Genomic DNA, 22,621 nt, shown 5'->3' with positions numbered 1-22,621 from the left:
TTGAGGAGATTGGAAGCTGTCCAGAACGACTGCAAAAACCCTTTCAGGACCTGGCACGGTGGCCTAGTGGTTGAAGTCCTTGTCTGGCACGCGCTGGGATCCCTCATGGACACTAATTTGTATCCCAGCAGCTCCACTTCCCATCCAGCTCCCTGCTTGCAGCCTGGGAAAGCAGTCGAGGATGGCCCAAAGCCTTGGAACCCTGCATCCACATAGGAGACCCAGAAGCAGCTTTGGGTTCCAGGCTTTAAATTGGCTCAGCTCCAGCTGTTACAGGCACTTGGGAACTGAAATCAATGGATGGAAGATCTTTCCTCTCTATCTCTCCTTTCTGTATATCTGACTTTCCAATAAAAATAAATCAATCCTTAAAAAAAAAGGAAAACCCATTCTGGTCAAGCTTGAATGAGACAAGTGCATTAACCTGAAACCCTTTGGCAGAAGAAAGATGCTGGCTCATTGCTGCCAATCACATCAAGAAGTGGTAAGTAGGCTTGAAGAATATTGCAGTAAAATGTAATCAAATATTCAATTTAAACATTTAAATGCGTATTTAAACATAAAATTAAAAAATTTTACAGTACACAGAAATTTCAACTGTAATGCTTGTGGTAGAAGGAAATAGACTAATTCAATTTTTATGTGTATAGCAGTGATCCTGAAAAGAAAAATAGCAGTCATCCGCAGAAGCTGACTACATGTATAAAATCTAGAAGTGTAAAAAAGTCATCCTAGGTTTTTATCAAGGGAATGGTAAAAAGAAATGAAGATAACTCCAAATGGGAAAAGGCTGCAGGCAGAGAATTAATATACAATAACAATAAGTTGCTAAACTTACTGATTACAAGAGATAATAACCCCACAATCAGAGATGTTCAGTTAAGGTAACTGAAAACTGGAGATGGAAGAGAGGTGTGAGGTCTGACCTACAGATGTAGTCTTAGGAGATAGTCTCTTGAAACTGGAGATAAAAATCCATAAACAGTAATTAAGTCTTAGAAAAAAAAAACACCCAGCTGGCAGGAAATATAAGAATTCCTAGCAGAGACATCACTAACAAGTCAAGAGAAGCAGCAAAGTGGGATCGCAGTGATTCAAGGCAAGAAGACAGGCACAGGTCAGTCACTTCAGAAGTCTATGTCTTATTCCATATACCAGATGCCAACTGCTGAGCGTTGTATATACAAGTGTAGTTGTCTTCTCCATACATATCTGTATGTAAGTGTGCATATAAAGCACAAAGGGACATGGAAGGAATGTAACACATCACAGCAGCTGCCTTGGAGCCTTAAAATACTTGAAATGGATAAATCCAAGGAGAGAAGAAAAAGGTGACAGATTGATTTGAGGGAAAAAAATACAGGTTACCATTACAAATGATGTTTAGGTAGCTTATAGAAATACAATCTGTGAACCCCCCAAAAGATTTTATCCTCATTGATGAACAGGAGTATTAAACTTATCATAAGAGTCATACATTATGAACAAGATATTGAAAGCCTTTTTCAATTACACACAGAGGACAACAGAAACAAAGCAGTGAGGCCAAATTTCAGTTTAAATATCTCTGGGAATTTGCATTTAACATGTAAAGTTCATCTCTGTAAATGCAGTTCCCAATTTGTATCAAGAGAGACTCATAACTGGAGTTGTAAGCTTATAACAACTGACAGGTTAACAGCATGTGCTGGAAAGAACCCTTTGGCTATTAAGAGATAATTAAAATTCATGAGAATCTTTCAGCTATTTCATTTAGCCATTTTTTATAAGAATATGATAAGACTCTGATTAGTTTTAAATGGGCAGATTCCTTTTATCAGCTTATTGGGTTAAGTCAATGAGCAAGAGTTCCTCATTTGTAAGTCATCCTCCAGCTACCAAACTTGTTCCAAGTGTCTTTTTCTGACTCTAGTGTCAATGGTTATGACTCCTCTGTAGAACTGGCTTCATCTTTTATCTGGCAGATTTAAAGAAATAAACCACTCTCTCTGCAACAGTGGAGTGAATGCTTCTTCAGTAGTTTCCCTACTAATAACTAACTAACTAACTAACTAACTAACTAACTAACTAACTAACTAACTAAGAGATGTACTAGGAAGTAGTTATTCTGTTTCCCATGCAAGAAAAACAAAGTTTCCATTGCCTGTTTTCATTATGCTCAGAGATTATTTAATGGCTATGATGACCAGTGGCACAGGTGTACAATATTCCTAGAGACCAAATAATCATCCATTCTAGAGATTAAGAAGGAAAAAAAAGAGGAAAATGAACATGAAGGAAATTAGTGAATGATGGCTTTTTCCTTTTGTATTTTTTCAGGGATAGGGAATTTCAAACCCTAGAAATCATCTACTAAGGCAACTACAGGTGGGGCTCGATCAAGTGAAATTCAGAAGCCAGGAGTTTCCTTCAGGTTTCCCATGTGAGTACCAGGGGCCCAAGGACTTGGCCATATTCAGCTGCCTTCTCAGGCACATTAGCAGGAAGCTGGATCAGAAGTGGAGCAGTTTGGACAGGAACCACTGACCATTTGGGATGCTGGTATTGCAGGTGGTTTAGCCTGATGTTGCCACTTCATCGGGCTAATTTTTAAGGTGATAATTTTGCATGATTTGTCAATGGTGTTGTACACATCCAGATCACCCTTGGTAGAAAAAAAGATTGCAAACCCTAGAAGTTACTTCATGGATGACAAAACACCACAACCAGTTTCTAAATGAAGAATGGCATAATATCCTGAATATGATTTTTACAAATTTCAATTAAAGACATTCAATTAAATCATTGTTCATAGTTTTTTATATAGAACCAAATTGAGCCACATATACTTGTATGGTCAGCATGATGTAGACAGGGCTGAAGTGGTATGACTGAAGGGATTACATACACATGGTTATCACAGAGATGCAGTGACCTAACTAGGTCTCCCCTTCCATAAAGAAAAGTTCTTAATTTTTGCTTTCTAGAACAAACTGCTTTCTCATGCCACTTGACTATAGTACAAGAGCAATTTCTCTTATAAGCATCTTTCTGTTCTTTGAATGTCATGCTATACTACTGAAAAACAAACAGACAAACAAGCAAAAAGACAAAACTTCCGTCCCATCTTTACTTGGTATAAGTCACGTAGAATATTCCCTTAACTTGGCAATCTTCCCAAGCCATTTGGTGTGGGCTTTGGGTACCTACTGCATTATGCATTTATACCTACAACTGTACTCATCTTTCATTGCCTTTACTTCTTACACCTGCCCCCTCCTCCCTGTCTCCACTGAAATGGAAGCTCATAAAAGACCCATCTTGGGCTGCTCATCTCCAAACAGCCTGATGAGGGTAAACATTGAATGAATAAATGGGAGTGTGAATAGGGCGTAACAAATTATAGGAGCCTCGTGTTCACAGAGGCTGTCCTCTTTCAGGAATTAAAAAAAATATTCATAAGGATGATATCCAGAAAGAATACTCACAAAAAATGGTGTATTGAAAAAATCAGACTCTCATCAACATCTTAACTATAAATTTCATACTTGGTTTGGTTCCATTTCCCATGATCTGACACAATCTCCACCTTAGAGAATAATGTGTCACCTGACATCCCCATAGCAGTCATTGCAACAGTCACCCAAAGAGAGCACCGAAATGGTTGCATTCTTATAAATGTCAAGGGCAAAGGATCATTCTATTTCTTGTGAAGTGAGGCTCAATTATTTACCCCAAATTAGCACTTTTGCTGAAGTCAAACTTACTCTTCATATTTCAGATGACATCTGAACTGAAAAAAAGTGAGAGATCTGATTTATGCCTATGTGAACAGCGCTTTTTCTCTGCTTTGACACACTTAGACCTCCTCTTCTGCAATCCCTTCTCTTCTCACAGGTCATCTTAAATGTGACAGCTCTTAAGTGAATGTCAGCTCACCCTTCTCAATCTTGGCTTACTCTGCTGAAGAAAGGTTACCAGTTCCTTAACATTAGAAGCAAATACAACAGATTTTGATCTTCAATTTTAGAAGCACCATTGCTCTGCAGATCTACAATGCTCCCTGATTTTGTTTCCTTCTATATCGAAAACAACAGTTTTCAGCCACAGGATCAGGAGAACACCCATGTCAGGTATGTGGCAAAATAATATTTTACTGACAATATTGCTGCTATCCCAAGTGCCTAACACTTAGACCAGGAAATTTGTTAACATTTCATATAATCTTCATAATAACTTTTTGAGGTAGCCTACTACCACTCCAGTTTCTATAGAAAACCTGGACTTAGATAACTTGTCCATGGTCAGACAGCCAGACCTGGTAAGACCCAGATTTTTAATCCCTGGTATCTCTAGCTATCCAGGTTCTTCATGATAAAATCACATTGTCCTTCACATTATTAAAACATACAAATCATATAAGTATAAATTTGCATAGATTAAAAGCCCTCATGTATAACAGCATCTTCTTTCACACTTACATGCAATGGAAGAGAAGAGTTTCACTGCAAGAATAGGCTGAAAACTATGATTTTTGCTGCAGCTTGTGGTGGGTCACCATCATCAATGCTGCTTCAACAGTTGAGGCAGGTTTACTGTAATTTCCTTTTATCGACCTCCACTTTTTATGGGGATGTTATCAAACCTGAGGCCCAGGGGAGTGTAAACATCCACTTTTGTCTGTTGCGGTGGAACAAAGGTTACACGCCTTGACTTCAAAGCATGGCAGCTATCTTCCTGAGACCTAAGTTGGACAGCATCCAAGGCTCAGCACTGACGGTGCCTTTTGAAGCATCAGGCCCAATCAGTTTATATGGATGTCTTCGTGTATTCGTGCCTTGATTGGGATCCACATTGAAGAATCAGATTTTACCACATCAAAACACTAGAAGTGTTTACAAGTTCATTTGTGAAATTCTAATGTGCTATTCTGGTAAACTCAATATTTTTTTTTGCCTGAAAACAAAAGTATTTTTGAGTAAATAGAGAATCAGGATTTCCAGGATATCTGCTAATTGAGGCAAATTGGAGACTTCTTTCGCTTAACTTCTATGCCAAATCCTTCCCATCTTTATTGGAAGGTATCGCTAGAATCATTACTAATATTCATGTCTGCCTTCCCTGAAAGTCACTGTAGGGCAATAATGATGAACTATTCATCTCTCAACTTAAAATTTCCAAGCAAGATTCTGGCACACAATAGGCATCCAAAAATGTATGTTAAAGAATTGAACAAAGGGGGCCCAGTGTGATAGCATAGTGGTTAAAGTCCTTGACTTGCATGCACCGGGATGCCATATGGATGCCGGTTCTAATCCTGGAAGCCCTGCTTCCCATCCAGCTCCCTGCTTGTGGCCTCAGAAAGCAGTCGAGGATGGCCCAAAACCCTAGGACCCTGCACCCGCGTGGGAGACCCCGAAGAGCTCCTGGCTCCTGGCTTCGGATTGGCCCAGCTCCACCACTGCAGCTGCTTGGGGAGTGAACCATCTGATGGAAAATCTTCCTCTCTGTCTCTCCTCCCCTCTATATATCCACCTTTCCAATAAAAATAAATAAATCTTTAAAAAACAAACAAAAAAGAATTGAACAAAGGAATGAATTCATTTTTATCAAGCTGATTTTTGTTTGTTTGCTTTTTTCTAGACCAGCAGTTTTCAACTGGGCATGATCTAGTTCTCATGAGAAAAAAAAAGCCATTTTTTTTCTTGCTGCTTGGAAATATTTATCTAAATACCTATAGATATATAGATAGCTTTGGCCCCCAAACATTAACAATGACAAGGTTGAGATACTTTATTTACATATCCAGTATCTACAAAAATTCCATAAGCAGAAAAGAGGTTCCAGAATTAAGACAGCATTCATTTAGAAAAATAAATTCTAGGCACTCATTCACAGAAACATAAATTAGAGATCCCAGGCGGTCATTTTTAATGCATAGCTCATTTTTGTTCTCGCAGCATAAGTCTCAACTAGATAACATCTTTGGACTTTCAGAGGTCAGCATTTATAGCCTGACCCATGGGCCAGAATAACCCAAAGAACGAGACTTTCATTCAGTCACAGCGTCATAGTTATTTATTGTGGGTCGTGGCTCATAATATGCAATTCAGCTAAAAGGGAAAGATACAAAACATTTGAGATGACTGGCAGGAGAAAACTCTAAAAATGTTCCAGTACAAAAGGGGATTAAAATGTCACAGGAAATTTTTTTCTTGAAAAATGGAATGGCTCATGAATGCTTCATTCTTTCCAGAACAGTTAAAACACTGTATGTGCGGGCTGCCCCAGTGCAGAGGGCGGGGCAGGCTTCCCTTTTGTTCTGTTGCCCAAGCCTAGGAGGCTTTCCCTGGTGAACGGAGGGCCATGAGCGGTGAGAAGACAGGAGCGGAAGACGTCTTATCAAAAGAGAACAGTCTGGAGAGCAGAGGACCTCCCTTTCACAAGTGAAATGAGACTTAAAACTGGGAGGAAAGATGAGCAGGGACAGCCAAGTCTTCACTGGGGATGACATTTGCTTGACATTTTAACTGTCTTCTATTACCTGAAAACTCATTTGTACAAAGATGAAGGAAAACAGCTCTTGTACTGACCTGGGATGCAAAAATGATGAATGGGCCCATCAAAAAGGATGAAATGCAGGGAGACACTTTCCAATGGGTGGGCATTAATCAGGGCTGACCGGGGACTGGACCTCACCTGCCTGGAGCTTGGCATTGGCAATCGTGAAACAGCCTTTGCTCTTTAGTGATCAAAGTGTATGGGGTAGGAAGCTCTACCACAGCAGGGGCAGGACTCAAGCCTGTGCCCCATGCTATAGTTTTCACCTTGCCTATTAGAGGTGATAGAGATTCTAAGAGAAGAATGAAAGTTTTTCTGACAACTTGCACATGAGACAAACTGTGGAGTTTAGATTAATTCCCTGTTCCGCATGTTTGCCGAATGAGAAGACAATTATCTCCAAAATTACAAGTAATTAGCTGTTGGCTTGTTATTGCAGGATAAGATCATACTGCCCTCCCACATCACGCAGACCACACACACACACACACACACACACACACACACACATCTTCTGCTGCAGTTTTTCATTGTTTATTTATAAATAATACTCAATCTGGGAGGTTGGAGTCCAATTCCCACCCTTGACTTACATATATAGTATCCACAAAAATTCCCTAAGAGGTTCCAGAATAAAGGCAGCATCCATTTAGAAAAATAAATTATATGGCACTCATATTGTAAGCACTAATGTAAGCTGTCACTATACCCACATGGGCAATGCACCTGCCTACTACAGAGTAAAGAAAATGTCTGTTCTAGAGATTAGATGGACCTTACCCATCTACTAGGACCCAACACAAAACAAAAGGAGAAAAACCTCAGCTTCTTGTCTGAGTCTATCCATCATGGGTAGCTGGGAAGGCTAGCAACAATATCCCAATGACATAAAGATGTGAGATTATGGATCTTCAGATGAGGTAGAAATTTGGGATCCATCACTTGGTGGCTGTTGAATCCTGAACAAGCCATAGCCTCTTTAAGCACCATTTCCTTACTTTTTTAAGCATTACAAGCTCCCTGTAAAGCATAGTTGCTCAACAGGGGCACGACTGAGATTTCATTCTGGATAGTTTTCAGTGGACCGGTCTGGTCTGTACAGAGTAGGAAGTTGAGCAGGATCCCAGGGCTCTATCTCCAGAAGTCAGTACTATCTCCTCTCCCAGTTGTGATCATCAAAAATACCTCTGGGGCTGGGAATTCAGACTAGCTATGAAGACATAGACAACGTTGTCCACATAGTATTTTAGAGTACAGGATTCAAGTCTCAGCCTTCCTCCTGAAGATCCTGGGAAGCAGAGGATAGTAGATTAACAATTGGGTTCTGCCACCTGCAGAAGAGCTCTGGATTGAATTTCTGGCTCCTACCTCTGGCCCTGGGCCAAGTCCTGGCCCCTATGGGTATTTAGGGAATGAACCAATGAATTGAAACTCTTGGTCTCTCTTTATCTCTTGGTCTTTTGCTGTCTCTCTCTCTCTCCTTTTCATTAAATCACCAGAAATCTTAAATCTCCTAAGAATTCAGAGGAGCATGAGGAAATAATAGCTTTTAGTGAGCTGGGACAACTCAGGATGGAAGCACAGTTTATGATAAAATTGAGAACTACTTAGCCTCCTCTGCAGGAAGCTCTCCAATTCTAAACCTGGAGACCCTTTGTTTTATCTTGGTCATTTACAGGAGTAAGCTTTCCTTTTCTATGTCCTAGGGCTGGGAGGGCTTCAAAAAAAGAATGCAAATGAGAATGCAAAGAGAGGAGTCTGTAGCCATCCATGCAACCACAACCAAAGAATGAGTGCAATGTAGCCAAGGCACATGGAATTTCTGCGTTAGGTTAATCATGGCATGATGGTGCTAGTGGTAGCAATCAGTCAACTGAATCAGCCATACCAGCTATATGTCAGTATATGTGACAAAACCTCAGAATTATTTTATGTGCCACATGCACATTATATCTGTTACCAACTTCCATGGTGCCCTTTTATTTCCTGAGGATATATTTCAATAGCCCCAGTGAGTACTTAAAAGTATCGTGTCGGTAGTATCAGACTCTACATGTATCATTTTTCCCCCTATATATGCATCCTTATATATCAGGCATAATGGTAGAGTAACAGTAATTACACCATAAAAAGATACTATAATAAAAACTATGTGAATATGATGTAGCTTTCACTCTTGAAATATCTTTGCATGTAAAGATTCTTTTGGTCATATCTGAAAGGCCAATATCGTGTTATGGGTCCGTTATTAAGAAAAGTAAAGGCTCCTTGAACACAGGCACTGGAATACCATAATACTACAGTCAATATGCTGTACTTACTAAGTGACAAATGGGTGGGTAGCATATAAAGTGTTGATATGTCAGAGAAATTAACAAGTTATATTCTGGACAAGATGGAGCAGAAAAGTGTGAGATTTTTGTCACAGTACCCAGATCAGTATGCAGTTGAAAACTTATTGACTGTTTTTTCCCTGGAATTTTCCATTTAATAATTTCAGATTGCAGTTGACCACAGGTAATGAAAACTGCAAAGTGAAAGTAAGGCAACAAAGAGAATACTGCATATATTCAAATTTTGGGGCAACTCTTTCTATTGGGTGGTGGGTTAATATCCCTTCCCCTGAACTGTGCAAAACTTTGTGACTCTGGCGACTAGTAGAACACAGGAAAAGTAAAACTGTGCAATGTGGAAAGGTAGGTCAAAGAAGACAGAGCAAGCATGTAAGCCACTACAAAGAAAGGGCATACATGTGCATATGTCAGGTGGCAGCCTCGGATGAGTGCCTGCCTGACAGGAAGAACAACTGTCCATCCCGTGAGTGAATGGGGCTGACCATCAGGCCCCCATGACCACTGGGGGGCTGACAGTGTTTAGCAGCAGCAAGAACCACTGGAGACAGTCTCATCAAGCATATCCATTTACTGTAATGCAAGCACAAACTTGTATGGACTAAGAAAGGGGGAGGCAGGGAGCATCTCCGGACAGTCCTCGCAGACAACAATGCACTGCAGTTGGCTACAAGGCATGTCTATCTCTCTAGACCCTCCAACTATATCATGGGTCACGTACAACACTCATGGCTGGCAGTTAGGCTGTGGTTCATGTATACCAGGTAGGCTGGCAGGTAGTGTAGACCACACCTGATTTCTAACTATCAGCATAGCTCATCCAAGGACAGAGAAGAAATATTAGGGTATAGCCCACCATCCTCGCCTGTATGGCCAGTGTCAGACCAGGATGAGGTCTTGGTTAGCTGAATCCATTGTCAGAGGTCTCCCCATGACACACTGTGTACCGCATCCCTATGACTTCCTACGTAAACCAAGCAGGCAGAGATCCAGGGATAATCTCCCACATGTGTCTTTTCAGGTTACGTCATAGAGACAAAACATTTGCCCTGTGTTTACCCTAAATTTCTGGCTCGCAGAATCACACAGCATTATAACATGAATGTTTAATGTCACTGAAATTAAGGCTGCTTGCTCAACAGCACCAGAATGGGACACACCTCCATGAAGTCCCAACACTGCTGTCCAAACAATTTGTTCCATGGAGTATGTGGGTCCTGTTGGATACGTTTGGCTGGAGGTTATATCAGAAGCAGTCCCGGAGTGATGGGTCTGTCACTGCATGTGGCCACGCATTTCACTCGGGGGTCTGGAGGTGATTTTTGATGCATATGAATTACAGTGTTTGTGATTTCTCTCATGCTACTACAAAGCAGGGTGACCAGCAACGAGGGAACTTCATTTGCATACAGATATTGCAAGAGCTGGGGAAGCTGTTATTTTCCAGCAGATGGTTATTGGATCAGTGGCAGCCTGTTCTGAGAACAACTTGGCATTGATCCAGAAGCTGGGCAGTGACTTCTAGCTCTCTCATTTTGGAAGGGTCACGGGAAGGATGGTGACTGTGATCTACAAGGAGAAAGTCCATGTCTGACTCACTAGAAGGTTTGCGTGTCTTGAACCGCAAACTGAACTGTCCTGATAAGGAAATATGAAAGCAGAAGTGGGTACTTATCTTAGCAGTCAGAACTACATCCCACATGGGAGTGCTGTGCTCAACTCTGGCTCCTGACTCCAGTTTCCTGTCAATACAGATCCTGCGACACAGTGGAGATGACACAAGTAATTGGGTTTCTGACCCCAACATGAGAAACCCTGGCTGAGTTCTTGGTCTGTGGCTCTGGCCAGGCCCAACCTTGGCAGACACTGAGTCAGTGAACCACTGGATAGGAGCTCTTTTTTTTTTTTTTCATGTGCACGCACATGTGCATTGCAGATTAAAAAAAAAATTCAAAAGAAGAGGGAATGAACTAGAGCTCTGGCATAGCCAGTTAAGCTGCTGACTATAGTGCTGGCATCCATATGAGTGCTGGTTTGAATTCCAGCTGCTCCATTTCTGCCACAGCTTCCTGCTAATGCTCCTGGGTAAAATACGGTCTGAGAGCTTGGGTCTCTGCACCCAAGTGGAAGGTCTGTAAGAAGCACCCAGCTCCTGACACTGGCCTGGCTTAGCTCTGGCCACTGCAGCTACTTGGTGAATGAACCAGTTGATGGAAGACCTCTCTCTTTCGGAAGGCTCCCTCTGTGTATGTGTGTGTGCGCACACGCGCACATGTGTGCTTTTCCAATTTAAAAATGCATCTTACAAAAAAAAAAAGAAGAGAGTAATGCTGAAAAGTTGCTTTCAAACAAAAGTGAAGAAACGGAGTGTTCGAAGCAAATAGAAGAATGTCCGCGGGGGTGGAGGCAGCGGCTGATGAGCACAGTGGATAATTCAGTGTCATTTATGCATGTTTAAGTCACACAGTTTCCAACATGGTTTCTTCTTCCTGGAAGCACACAAGCAGTAGTCCTCAAAGGTACTTTAGTCATCTCATTTAATTTTGGATTTAGCCTGCGGCTAGATTCAGATATGAGCTCTAAGTCAGTTAGAGAAGCAAAACCTTATATTAATAGTTCTTATGAAATCCTATTTCAACATTTTTTATTCCAAATCACTGAGGTGTCTGCCTGAGGTAACTCTGTGTGGTTTCATACTTCATTAAATATTTAAACATATTTAAATTACTTCTGTAAGAGTTCTCATTTCAAATTCCCTTCTTTGATAACATGCTGACTGGTTGCTTAAGAATTTGATATAAACAATGTGAACAGGCAGCCTATAGAGACATTTGTTTATAGAGTTTTTTTTTTTTTAATAAAATTATCTTGTGGTTTTTCAGCTGTGTTAGCAAAGTTGACTCAATTTAACTCATATCTGGTTTATCCAAATTTTTGAGACCAGGCATTAAATCATGTTTGTTTCCATTTTATTCTTAGAGAAACCTTTTTTTAAAATTTTGAAGCATGGTGGCTTCAGCTCATTTGTAATGTTAGAGGATTTAAAATCTCAGTCTCCTTACCAGCTACATAAGGGTTCTTTAAAACATTCATGAAAAATGTGTTTTGTGGAAAAAAACGCATGGATTTAAATTTTTTTTTGCACCAAAATATACACATCATTTAATTCCCATTTATCATGAACTTTTTGAAATGTCTATGCATTCAATTTATTATATTTTAGTTTGATTTCATTTCATGCCTCAATCATTTATATATTTATCGGTAAGGAATAAATTCAATTTAATTTAATTATAATCAGTAAGACTCCTTGGCTTTTTAAAAATTTATATATTCTGTTTGAGATTCAGAGAGATAGAAGAGTTTCTCATTCACCGAGTCACTCCCCAAACGTGCATAAGAGCTGGGTGAGGGCCAGGCTGATGCTAGGAGACTGGAATTTAAATCCAGGGCTCCTATGTGGATGGTAGGCAGTCATCTTGAATACCTGAGTCATCACCTACCGTCTCTAGGAACTATACTAGCACGAAACGCAAATCTTGGCATGCTGATGTGGAATGTGCATGTCCCCGGCCTACAGCTTAGAGGCTATGCCAACATCCATCCTTCCCAACACACATACTCCAATGAAGCTTTCGGCGTGTGGCTGTTGAGACCACACTGAGGAAGAATTACTGACAGCACAAATTACTGAACAGGTGTTTCCGCAGAGATTTAAAGCTTCAATGGAAAGGCATAGTAATAAATTCACATTGAAGGATTCCTATCATAATGACTGGGGACAAAGCATGAGGAGATAAGTCAGGGATTGGAGAAACTAAAATTTTATATGGTAGTAAATATTTTACCCTTCTGAAAAATTAAGTTCCTGTATCCTATCTTTATTTTTTTTTCTTTTATCATCACAGCTGAAATGTTCTTCCCTGATGATATTTTGGGGACAGTCACAGTTAACAATCATGGCAACAAACAATGGCAACTCTAACAAGACCTGAATCATGGGAGAACACAGACTTAGCATCAGATATCCTTGGGTTTAACCCCTGATTGTGCTAGTAATTTCTGTTTAACTTCAACAAATTACTCTCTAGATTTTAGTTTCTTAATCTTTCAAATGGGGATAAATAACTGGCACCTGTTACATTTTAGATTAAATAAGGTAATTATGTTTTATATTTAAACATACTCCATAACTACTACTATCTCTTTATATTTAGTCTGAGCAATTCAAACTGACATGCATGTATTTGTCTTTCTTTACTGTCTCATCCCATTCTTTTTTCTACTCAAAAGCTCTGAGTAGTTCTCTACTACTTTTCATCAAATAGATTTCAAATTCACTGCAATCTGGCTTCAATTTTTTTTTTCCAACTTTACTATCTAAACTCCAGTATTTCAAAGTTTCTGAAAAAAATAGAACTAAAAATAAGTTTGGGGCTGGCATATGGCATAGTAGTTGGGCTCTGTGCATTTCATATCACAATGACTGGGTTCAAGTTCTTGATTAGTCTACATTCATGTCAAAATGTCTCACATACATGCCACCTATGTGGAAGACCCAGATTGAGTTCGAGGTTCTTGACTTTGGATTGAACCAATCCTGGATATTGAGGACACTGAGAAGTTACTCAGCAGATTATAGCTCACTCTGTCTGGCTATCTGTCTGGCTATCAGATAGGTAAAAATAAAGAAATAACTATTGAAAAGTTAAATTTACTGTTGTGCAAACAATTTTGAGTCCCATGAGTAGCCTTCTGGCAATATACGTTTACCATTAACCTTTTAAATTACCCTAAGGTTTCCTATAACCCTGACATTGTACTGGATTTGAACTACATTTTTACTTTCTCAAATCATACTTTTCAATTTATTCTGTTGTTCTGTTTAAGGCAGCTCCCTGTGTGTTTTGTCCACTGGAAATGTAAGTTTCTCATAGCCCAAGTTCACTGATCTCCATTGTTCAAGTTTCTGTCTTGCTGACAATGCACCCTTTAGTGCCTGTTTGGACAGCTTGTTAGTCACCAAACCAAGTACTTCCTTGAACTGTGGCTATTTATGTCTCATCTCACTTAACGATAGTCTGAGTGCGGTGATCACACGCCATGTGATTTTTGCATCATACACATATTGGAAAAGATCTTGCACACAATCAGTTTTGAACAAATATTTGTTAAAATCCTGATTAGTATAGGTATAACGTTAGTAACGCTGATACAGAAAAAGCGATCTCTGTCCCTAAAATGCAGCCCTTCCTGACAGTTTTTCCAGAGATAACTGTGTTATCAAAGTTGGTTTCATGAGCTATTCTCAACTACACTATCCTCATCCTTCTCAGGGAAAAGTAAATGCTAAAAGAATAGTCTGAGCACAGAGCTGTTGTGTCTACAAACCACTGGCCTATGCTTTTTATGGAAAGGAGAGGGCTCCATGTTTGTAGATTATTAGCCTAATTTTTTCAAATGGTTTGTAGGGCTATCCCATCCCAATCCCTGGTAAGAACAGGGTCAGATATTTTCTGAACAAGAGATGAAAGCTGAAGCAACGGAACAGTGAAACACAATAACAACAAGCCAACAACTGTGATTAGAAATTGTGCCCTTCTAACATGTCTGCATTCTTTCCTTGGTGTCCAACTTGCACCTGTGACACCCTGTGGCACTTGTTTAAAGTATATCCGTTCATTTGTGGTATGAATGGTGTTTTAATGTGTTTATGTCCCAAGGATCTCCCAATACTTGGCACAGAATAACTATTTTTTTGAATGAGTGAATGACTTGTCCGACAGATAAAAATGGAAAGATAATAAGTGCACTTATTTTTTCAGTGAGACAGTGGAGTTGCTTACAACAAATTCCAGATTCAATGTTTTGGATTTAGCAACACTTAATAAAACCATAAGATTTAAAGGGCCTTCTTTGAAAACAAGCCAAGGGGATTCTAGGCTTTTAAGATAAGTTGTCCCTGTTCCTTAGACATTTTGGAACAGGCTACCAGCTTAAGGATAGGTTGAGGGGAGTTAAAACAGGCCTCCTCTCAACTTGTTCTGTCTCCTCTTATGCAGAGTTAGGAGTAGGTATAATCACTTCCTAATTAACTACACTGCTAAAGTAAATGCTTTAGAGATTTGGCATCTATTGTTAGCCCTAAAATTGAAAGCATTTCAAAAGGTTCATGGAAAATTGAATTGAGAATGAATTTATTCTGATGCAAAAACTTTTCTGAAATCCATGCATAGTTTTTCATGACATGCATTTGCCATGGATTTTGCAGACTCTTTGTTAAAAGTGGACATTCTCAAAGGTTAGTCATGTTCCTACCAACCTCAAGCCAAAGCTGAAGTTCATATGCTGAAGTTCCAGGAGCTTGAGGACTAAAACTATTATCTATTATATACAGAGATTGTCAGCCATCAGATAAATATACTTGATTAGGACAAGACTTGTTTAAACTATATAGTTTCTAAGTTGCCCTCGTTACACTTTTTCTCCTCTGCAGAGAGCTTAAACACTTTAATTTCAGGTCCATGATTTTGGCCTTTACTTAAATTTATACAATTATCCAGGCTTGAGTTGTGATCATCTTGCCTAAATGTAGTTTGCCCCTGGCAGAATGGGTAGGATTGTTGATTTTGCTGGCCTTTCTTGCATTTAGAATGGAACGCACTGGACCTGACATAGGAGTCAGGCTCTGTGGTAAACATTTAGCATTCACAAACTCTGATAACAGATAGTATCATCATCATTACTATTGTCATTGGAATTATTATTACTATTACTATTCATTCTTTAGCTGAGGAGTGGGCTTACAGGAATTTTGGGGTTGGCTCAGGATCAGTGCTAGACCTAGGGTTTGAACTGAGGTCCATATACTTAACATCAAAGTCCATTCTTTCAAGCAATTGCATGCTGCCTATACAAACAAGTTTCAGAAAATATACAATCTCCTGGAAACAAAGAAAAAATGCCTGGAAGATTCTCTCTCTGATAAATTTAGGATCTGCAGGCTTCGGAACTCCCATGTCAAAGAATTATCAGCAATCACCTATCATGGTAATTAATTTAACTGCCTACTCACTGAGCAAGGCCAATTATAAACAAAAATAATGTTTTACTCAAAGTCTGCAGGGAAGCTCGAGGCACCATATCTGTGTGGGGGTGGAGAGGAGTCAGACTCTCCCTCACATGGAAGTCCTAGGGTTCAGTGTCTGCCAGAGGAGAAGGTTTTGGCAAGCCATTCCATGTGCATAGCTACTCCTCCGCCCAACTAGCTCCTTCCCTCTTCATTCATGTCCAACTTAATTCAAGTTACTCTGCCTTTCTAAATAACAGCCATGTGTATAGGGCATGGAACAATTTTTTGAAGACATTCCATACAAGTTACAGCTTAGGAACCATCCCATACCCTGAAATCTAGCATCATTGGCACACTCAAAATTCAAAATAAACTAAATAAAACTGATACTAAGTCCATCGAACAAAAGCCAAGCACTTTAAGGAGCATGTTTCTAAAGTATGCATGTTCCTCATAACTTTATCCTTAGTTTCCTAAGATGTTCTGGCATACATTGGGCTGGTTAAGACATAAACCTGATTCTCTCATCAGACCTTCCAGGCATGTTGAGTTCAGATTCCTTCCATCTTCAGGAGCCAGACAACCCACGGAGAGCACAAGAAGTTCTTGGAGGCCTGTAGCCAGCCAGCCATACCAGCTTTTCCTGCCTAAAGGAGTCGCTGTTCCTACAAAATATCAGCCTTAGGCACTCAGCCCACAGCTGTCAGGTCTATGACTTATGACATTTGGGTGCGTCACAACCCCCTGAAGCTATGACATGGTATCTTTCACTTTAAAAGGTTTTATTTTGCCCTTAATTACAGGAAATATTTCATTCAAACTGAAACAACATTATGTTGTTTTATGAAACAACACAAAACAAATTCTTGAAACCTCTTAGAATGGAAAAAAGTAGAAAGAAAACTATGATTGGAATGACCATTATTAATTATATAGATTTACTCATAGGACATCAAATATATAAAAAGGAGATTTAAAATGAACCTAAAATAAGTAGACTTTGTTCAGTTGGGAACTGATTGAAGCGAAACTCAAACCAGAGTGGCACATGATGTCCATGCCTTTGAGGAATGATATGAATTACCACCTAAGGAATGGAAGCAAGTGTGGGGATGCAGAAGAGCGGAGGTATGCAGGTGAGACCCAAGAGCCCTTATAGGTGCTGAAATCCCTAAGCGCCTCTAGAATTGAGCCCATTCCTTCTATCTGAACTGATATCACATAGGCTAATTTTCAATAATATTGTTGGGGACTAGTGGTTGGATTGCCAGTTAAGATGCCTATATCCCACTGCAGAGGACCTGGGTTTGACAACTGACGCAGGCTCCTCACTCCACTGCTAATCCATATCCAGTGTTTTGGCAATGCAAGAGGCAGCGGTGATGTTTCAGGAAAGGCAGTTCCTGCCATCCAACTGGGAGATCTCAGCGGGGCTCCTGGCTCCCAGCTTTGGCCACCATGGATCTTTGGTGTGCAGTGGATGGGCGTTCTTCCTTTCAATAGCTTAGCCTCTCTCAGTTTTGAGGCTTCTCAAAATTTTTTGAGAAGTACTACTTAATAGCATGGGATAATGCTATCCCCATTTTATAGGTGAAAATCCTGAGGTGTCATGAGATTAAAAATATTCATGTTCACTAGGTCAGGACTAAGGTGCCTTTAACGTTTCCTGAACCTGCTGTACAGGTTAGGTCTCTCCTTCCAGTGGAAACATAGATATTGCACTTAAAGCTCATATTACTCCTTTGTTTTCAAGATTCAGTTCCCTCCTGCGGAAGTTTTAAGGCCCCATGTAATTCACATGTCAAGTTGTCTTGTCTACAATTCAGGTTGCTTATACTGGAGAAGCAGCAATAGCTACAGCATCGGTTCTTTCTTTGAAAGCTAAGTTATTTGAGAAAACTTAAAAGCACATGTAAGTAAGCACCCCCAAATTAACCTTTCCTCCTGAAAAATTCCCTTCCCTGCACAGCCACCAGCCAAGTCAGTTCATCAGTCTTTTTATGTAAATAGCAGTCATGCAGCAAGGGAGGAGGTCTGTTTATTATTTTTTATCCTGTTTTGCTTCTGGCAAAATTTCACAAACAGCAGAAGTTGGCAGAACATTGATAGTTTCTTCTGACTGGCTACTGTTCTCTAGCTACAAATGAGGAGTACAACTGTGACGACTCTGTAGGCCTCAGCTAAGACTGAGGTCAGAATTGCAAAATCAAGGCTGTGGGGAGTGGAGGAGAGGGAGAAATCTCCATGCAGGCCTTCTCTCCGGAAATGAGGACCTTTGTTTAAGAAGTGCTTTCTGCGAACTATAAAGCTGGTGAGTTCAAGATCCACAGTGCACAGAACAATGACTCAATTCCCACCTCATGTCTCATCCTCACGGCTCTCTGAAAAGGCCTACTGTGGAAGCAGTGGAGGCCCTGAGCACTGTGGATTCCTGGAGCTCTGGAAGAACTTGGCAGAGGATGGGCAGGGCTTGCCTGTACTTTTTAAGAAGAAAAGCAGCATCAGCCCGGTGTGATAGCATAGTGGTTAAGGTCCTCACCTTGAATGCTCCGGGATCCCATAGGGTTACTGGTTCTAATCCTGGAGGCCCTACTTCCCATCCAGCTCCCTGCTTGTGGCTTGGGAATGCAGTCAAGGACGGCCCAAAGCTTTGGGACCCTGCACCCATGTGGGAGACCTGGAGGAAGCTCCTGGCTCCTGGCTTCAGGTTGGCTCAACTGCAGCCATTGCGGCTGCTTGGGGAATGAAACATCAGACAGAAGATCTTCCTCTCCGTCTCTCCTCTTTGTATATCCACCTTTCCAATAAAAATAAATAAGTCGTTAAAGGAGAAGAAGAGGAGGAGGAGGAGGAAGAAGGAGAAGAGCAGCATTCTAAAGGGTCAGGAGAGTACGGAGGCTGGGGGCACAAGGATCTTTTCTGTCTCTGTTATGCCTGGTACTGCCTAGTCAGGCTGGATTCTTGCCCTTGGCAGGGAATTCTGCTGCCCTGACATAGACTTTGGACATAGTGTTCTTGATAAAGAGCAGGTGGCGTTCACAAGGGCAGTGGGAGGTTAGTCAGTACAGTTGGTGAGTGGTGCTGCTGCTGTTGGTTTTGGTGGCATAATGAGGTCCTCAAACAACTGGAGATTCTGGTGGTGGAAGGAGTCTATCAGGAGGAAAAACAAAATCAAAACCTTCTTTGGGCCCAAGTGACTAGGTTCATAATTGGGTCCAAGTTAGCAGCCTCATAATTAGAGGTTGGTGAGATTTCACAGTAACGTGGGCTCCTAGATCTGCCCATCACAAATTCAAGGCTCACTTCCACCCCTAACTTGCTGTGTGACTTCAGGGAAGTTTATTTAAATCTCGGAGACCTTGTTTACTCATTTGGAAAATGAACATAGTAAGTAAGATCTGTGCCTTGGGCTTGCCTACCTTTGTTTTTCAGATGAAAAAAAATATGCAACTCACAGTGCTTCATGAAAATTAAAAGAAAGAGAAATCTATGTAGTTCTGAAAACACTTCCAGGCACATCACAGGGAGACTTCAGTAAGACTAACTATCCACCTGCTGTTACTATCTCATGTTGCCAAAGTTCCAAAATTAAAATTTGTGTCAAATACGAAGTTAAATGGCCTAACCCAGGCCTAAATATCCAATCTTAGTGCATCTAAATGCTCATCAACTCAACTCACAATCTGTCTTTTCAAGAGAAACTTTAAAACTTTTCTCTTGCTTGTCCCATGGTCCAGTACGCAGAGCTTGTCCCAACCGCAGGGAGGCTACACAGACCCAAACAGCCCTAAGGAAGCATGACTGACAGTTAATGAGCTGAAAAGCATTTGACTCAATGACACATCATTGCTGACATGATGGAACAAAGCAATGAGCTTCATGAAACAGAATTTGCAGTGTTGAGAACTACTTTGCCAAGGTGTCCAGAGATGAAGAAGACCAAAAATGGCAGGAGAAAGCTCCTATGAAATAACCAAAAATAGAGGAACTTTATTAGAAGTGTCATTGGTGAGCTGGGGGTGAGGAAGTCATATTACTCCAAATGGGGGCGGGGGAGGAAATATTGAACTCTGAAACAATGTCTCTTCCACCTGTAGTTAATGTTTTACAATCACAGCTGCTTGCTGCCAAGTTTCCTTATTATGGCACACAGAGTTTGCTCCTACCCTTGGAGCCCACTGAGAGAATCACGTCCTACCACAGGACAAAATTCTGCTAGCATAGAATTGAGTGTGGAACACAAAATCCTGATCACAAACATTTCAAAACATCTGTCAGGTATCAGACAAAACAGAGTTTTAGGGAATGGAGCTGCCTGGTCCGAGATTTCAACACCATCTCACAAACATACACAAAGAGACAATACATGTGGACTTTCCCCACAACCCATCATCTGCAGCACTAGTGAAAGAATTAATGTTCCAGTAGCTTTTCAGGATTTTAAATATACTATTTGCAGACATCAGATATGTCAGCCTATTGAACCATTCACAAGGCTCAAGATTAACATTCTAGTTTCGACATATATGACTATCTATGTCATATATGTTGTTTCTATGTGGTGGAGTGCCTAAATGATGAGGAATGTTAGTGTGCACATATTCTATAACATAAATGAGCTAAAACATGGAGGCAACCAACACAGTACATGGCAAGCATAAACACATCATGTAAATGATTTTCCTTTCATCTTTTTTGATGTAACAAATTATGTATTTGCTGTATGTAATAGGTTGGACTGTGTCTCCTTAGAGCATATATATTTAAGTCTTAATGTCCAAATATCTTAGAGTGTTGACTTTATTTGGAGCTAGGGACTCTAAAGAGGATATTAAGATAAAATGCTATATGGGTGGGTCCTTCTCCCACACGACTGATGAAGGAGGCAAGATCAGGACAAGACACAAAAGGGAGACCATGTGAGTACAGAGGAGGAAGATGTTGACCTGCAAGCCAAAGAGAGAGGTCTCTGAAGGGACCACATCCGTCAGATTGGCATCTGCCAGACCCGTGAACTAACACATTTCAATTGCTGAAGACAGCCAGTCTTGTACTTTGTTAGGCAGCCCTAACAAACCATTGCAGACCACTCAACATTAGCATGTTCTGTAATTTTGAAGTTATTTTCTATGACTAGTGTAGCACCAATCTTGTGGAACTGGCTTTCCAGAATTTCAGTATTAGATTGATCTGTTTACAACTCATATTATGAAAAGGAAGTTTAGGTCCAAAAGGCACAGGTGATTTCTTCAAGGTCACTCCAAATCTGAGTCTGACGATCTTCCTACTGCATATGCTACTATCATTGGAAGGGGTAGATGGTTATTGGACTGCGTCTAAGAGATCCCTGCAGTTATTCAACTTCTATGGAATACTATAATTTGAAGGTGAGTGTCCCATCAGTCAAATTCCACCTATTACTGGTTGAATATGCATGTCTCAGCCTTGGTTCTAACCTGGCATCTTCCCTCTTATCCCATTCCCAACACCTGTTCTGCAGCCTATTGGTATTTCCTTGTCTGTTGCTCTGGCAGCAAGAGCACAACTGATGCTTCTAGCACCCTACTGTTTTAGCCTCCACCACCTCATGTTTCCAAGAACCCAGATCATTTCCTGCTAAGGATTGTCTCTGTTAGCAGGAAAGGGAGGGTCAATCATCCCTTTGAAATGTGTACCAAGTCCACCATTTAAAGGCTATTTCAGGGCAACTGAGAGAGTTACTATCATTAGGAAACCACAATTGGGAAAGGCAATGGCTTTCATTAGAATTAAAGATTAGGAAAGCAAGAAAGAGAAAGGAAGGAATGAAGCAGAAAGGGAGGGTGGGAAGGATGGAGGGAGGCAGGCAAGGAAGAAGGGAGGGAAGGAAGAAAAGAAGGAAAGAAGAAAGGAGGAAAGGAGGGAAGGAAGGAAGGAAGGAAGGAAGGAAGGAAAGAAGGAAGGAAAGAAAGAAGGAAGGAAGGAAGGAGGGAAGGAAGGAAGAAAGGAGGAAAGGAGGGAAGGAAGGAAGGATTGGAAGGAGGGAGGGAAGGAAGGAAGAAAGGAGGAAAGGAGGGAAGGAAGGCAGGATGGATTGGAAGGAAGGAAGGAAGGAGGAAAGGAGGAAAGGAGGGAAGGAAGGAAGGAAGGAAGGAGGGAAGGAAGGAAGAAAGGAGGAAAGGAGGGAAGGAAGGAAGGATTGGAAGGAGGGAGGGAAGGAAGGAAGAAAGGAGGAAAGGAGGGAAGGAAGGAAGGCAGGATGGATTGGAAGGAAGGAAGGAAGAAAGGAGGGAAGGAGGGAAGGATTGGAAGGAGGGAAGGAAGGAAGGAAGGATTGGAAGGAGGGAGGGAAGGAAGAAAGGAGGAAAGGAGGGAAGGAAGGAAGGAAGGAAGGACTGGAAGGAGGGAAGGAAGGAAGGAAGGAAGGAAGGAAGGAAGGAAGGAAGGACTGGAAGGAGGGAAGGAAGGAAGGAAGGAAGGAAGGAATAAAAGGAGGGAAGGAAGGATTGGAAGGAGGGAAGGAAGGAAGGAAGGATGAAAGAAAGAAAGAAACAGTTGAATCTTTTTTGGATTCTCGTGATAGGTACTTTTTGAAGATAAACCAAAAACGTACAATTAGGTATGTATGCATTAAAAAGATGAAATAAAGGCTGGCACCATGGCACAACAAGCTAATCCT

At 40.8% G+C, this 22,621-nt stretch overlaps 1 protein-coding gene across 3 annotated transcripts in view; it reads right to left on the bottom strand.

The window, feature by feature from the left end:
* STARD13 (StAR related lipid transfer domain containing 13) overlaps nucleotides 1-22,621 on the bottom strand; it is a 230,545-nt gene that overhangs the window by 141,893 nt on the left and 66,031 nt on the right. The window lies entirely within an intron of this gene.

Source organism: Ochotona curzoniae, unplaced genomic scaffold (assembly GCF_017591425.1).
Source record: "Ochotona curzoniae isolate NIBS_2020 unplaced genomic scaffold, NIBS_Ocur_1.0 contig_3332, whole genome shotgun sequence".
NCBI classification, from domain to species: domain Eukaryota; kingdom Metazoa; phylum Chordata; class Mammalia; order Lagomorpha; family Ochotonidae; genus Ochotona; species Ochotona curzoniae.
The sequence above is the reverse complement of the archived record's forward strand: the minus strand, read 5'-3'. Positions and strand labels throughout refer to the sequence as shown.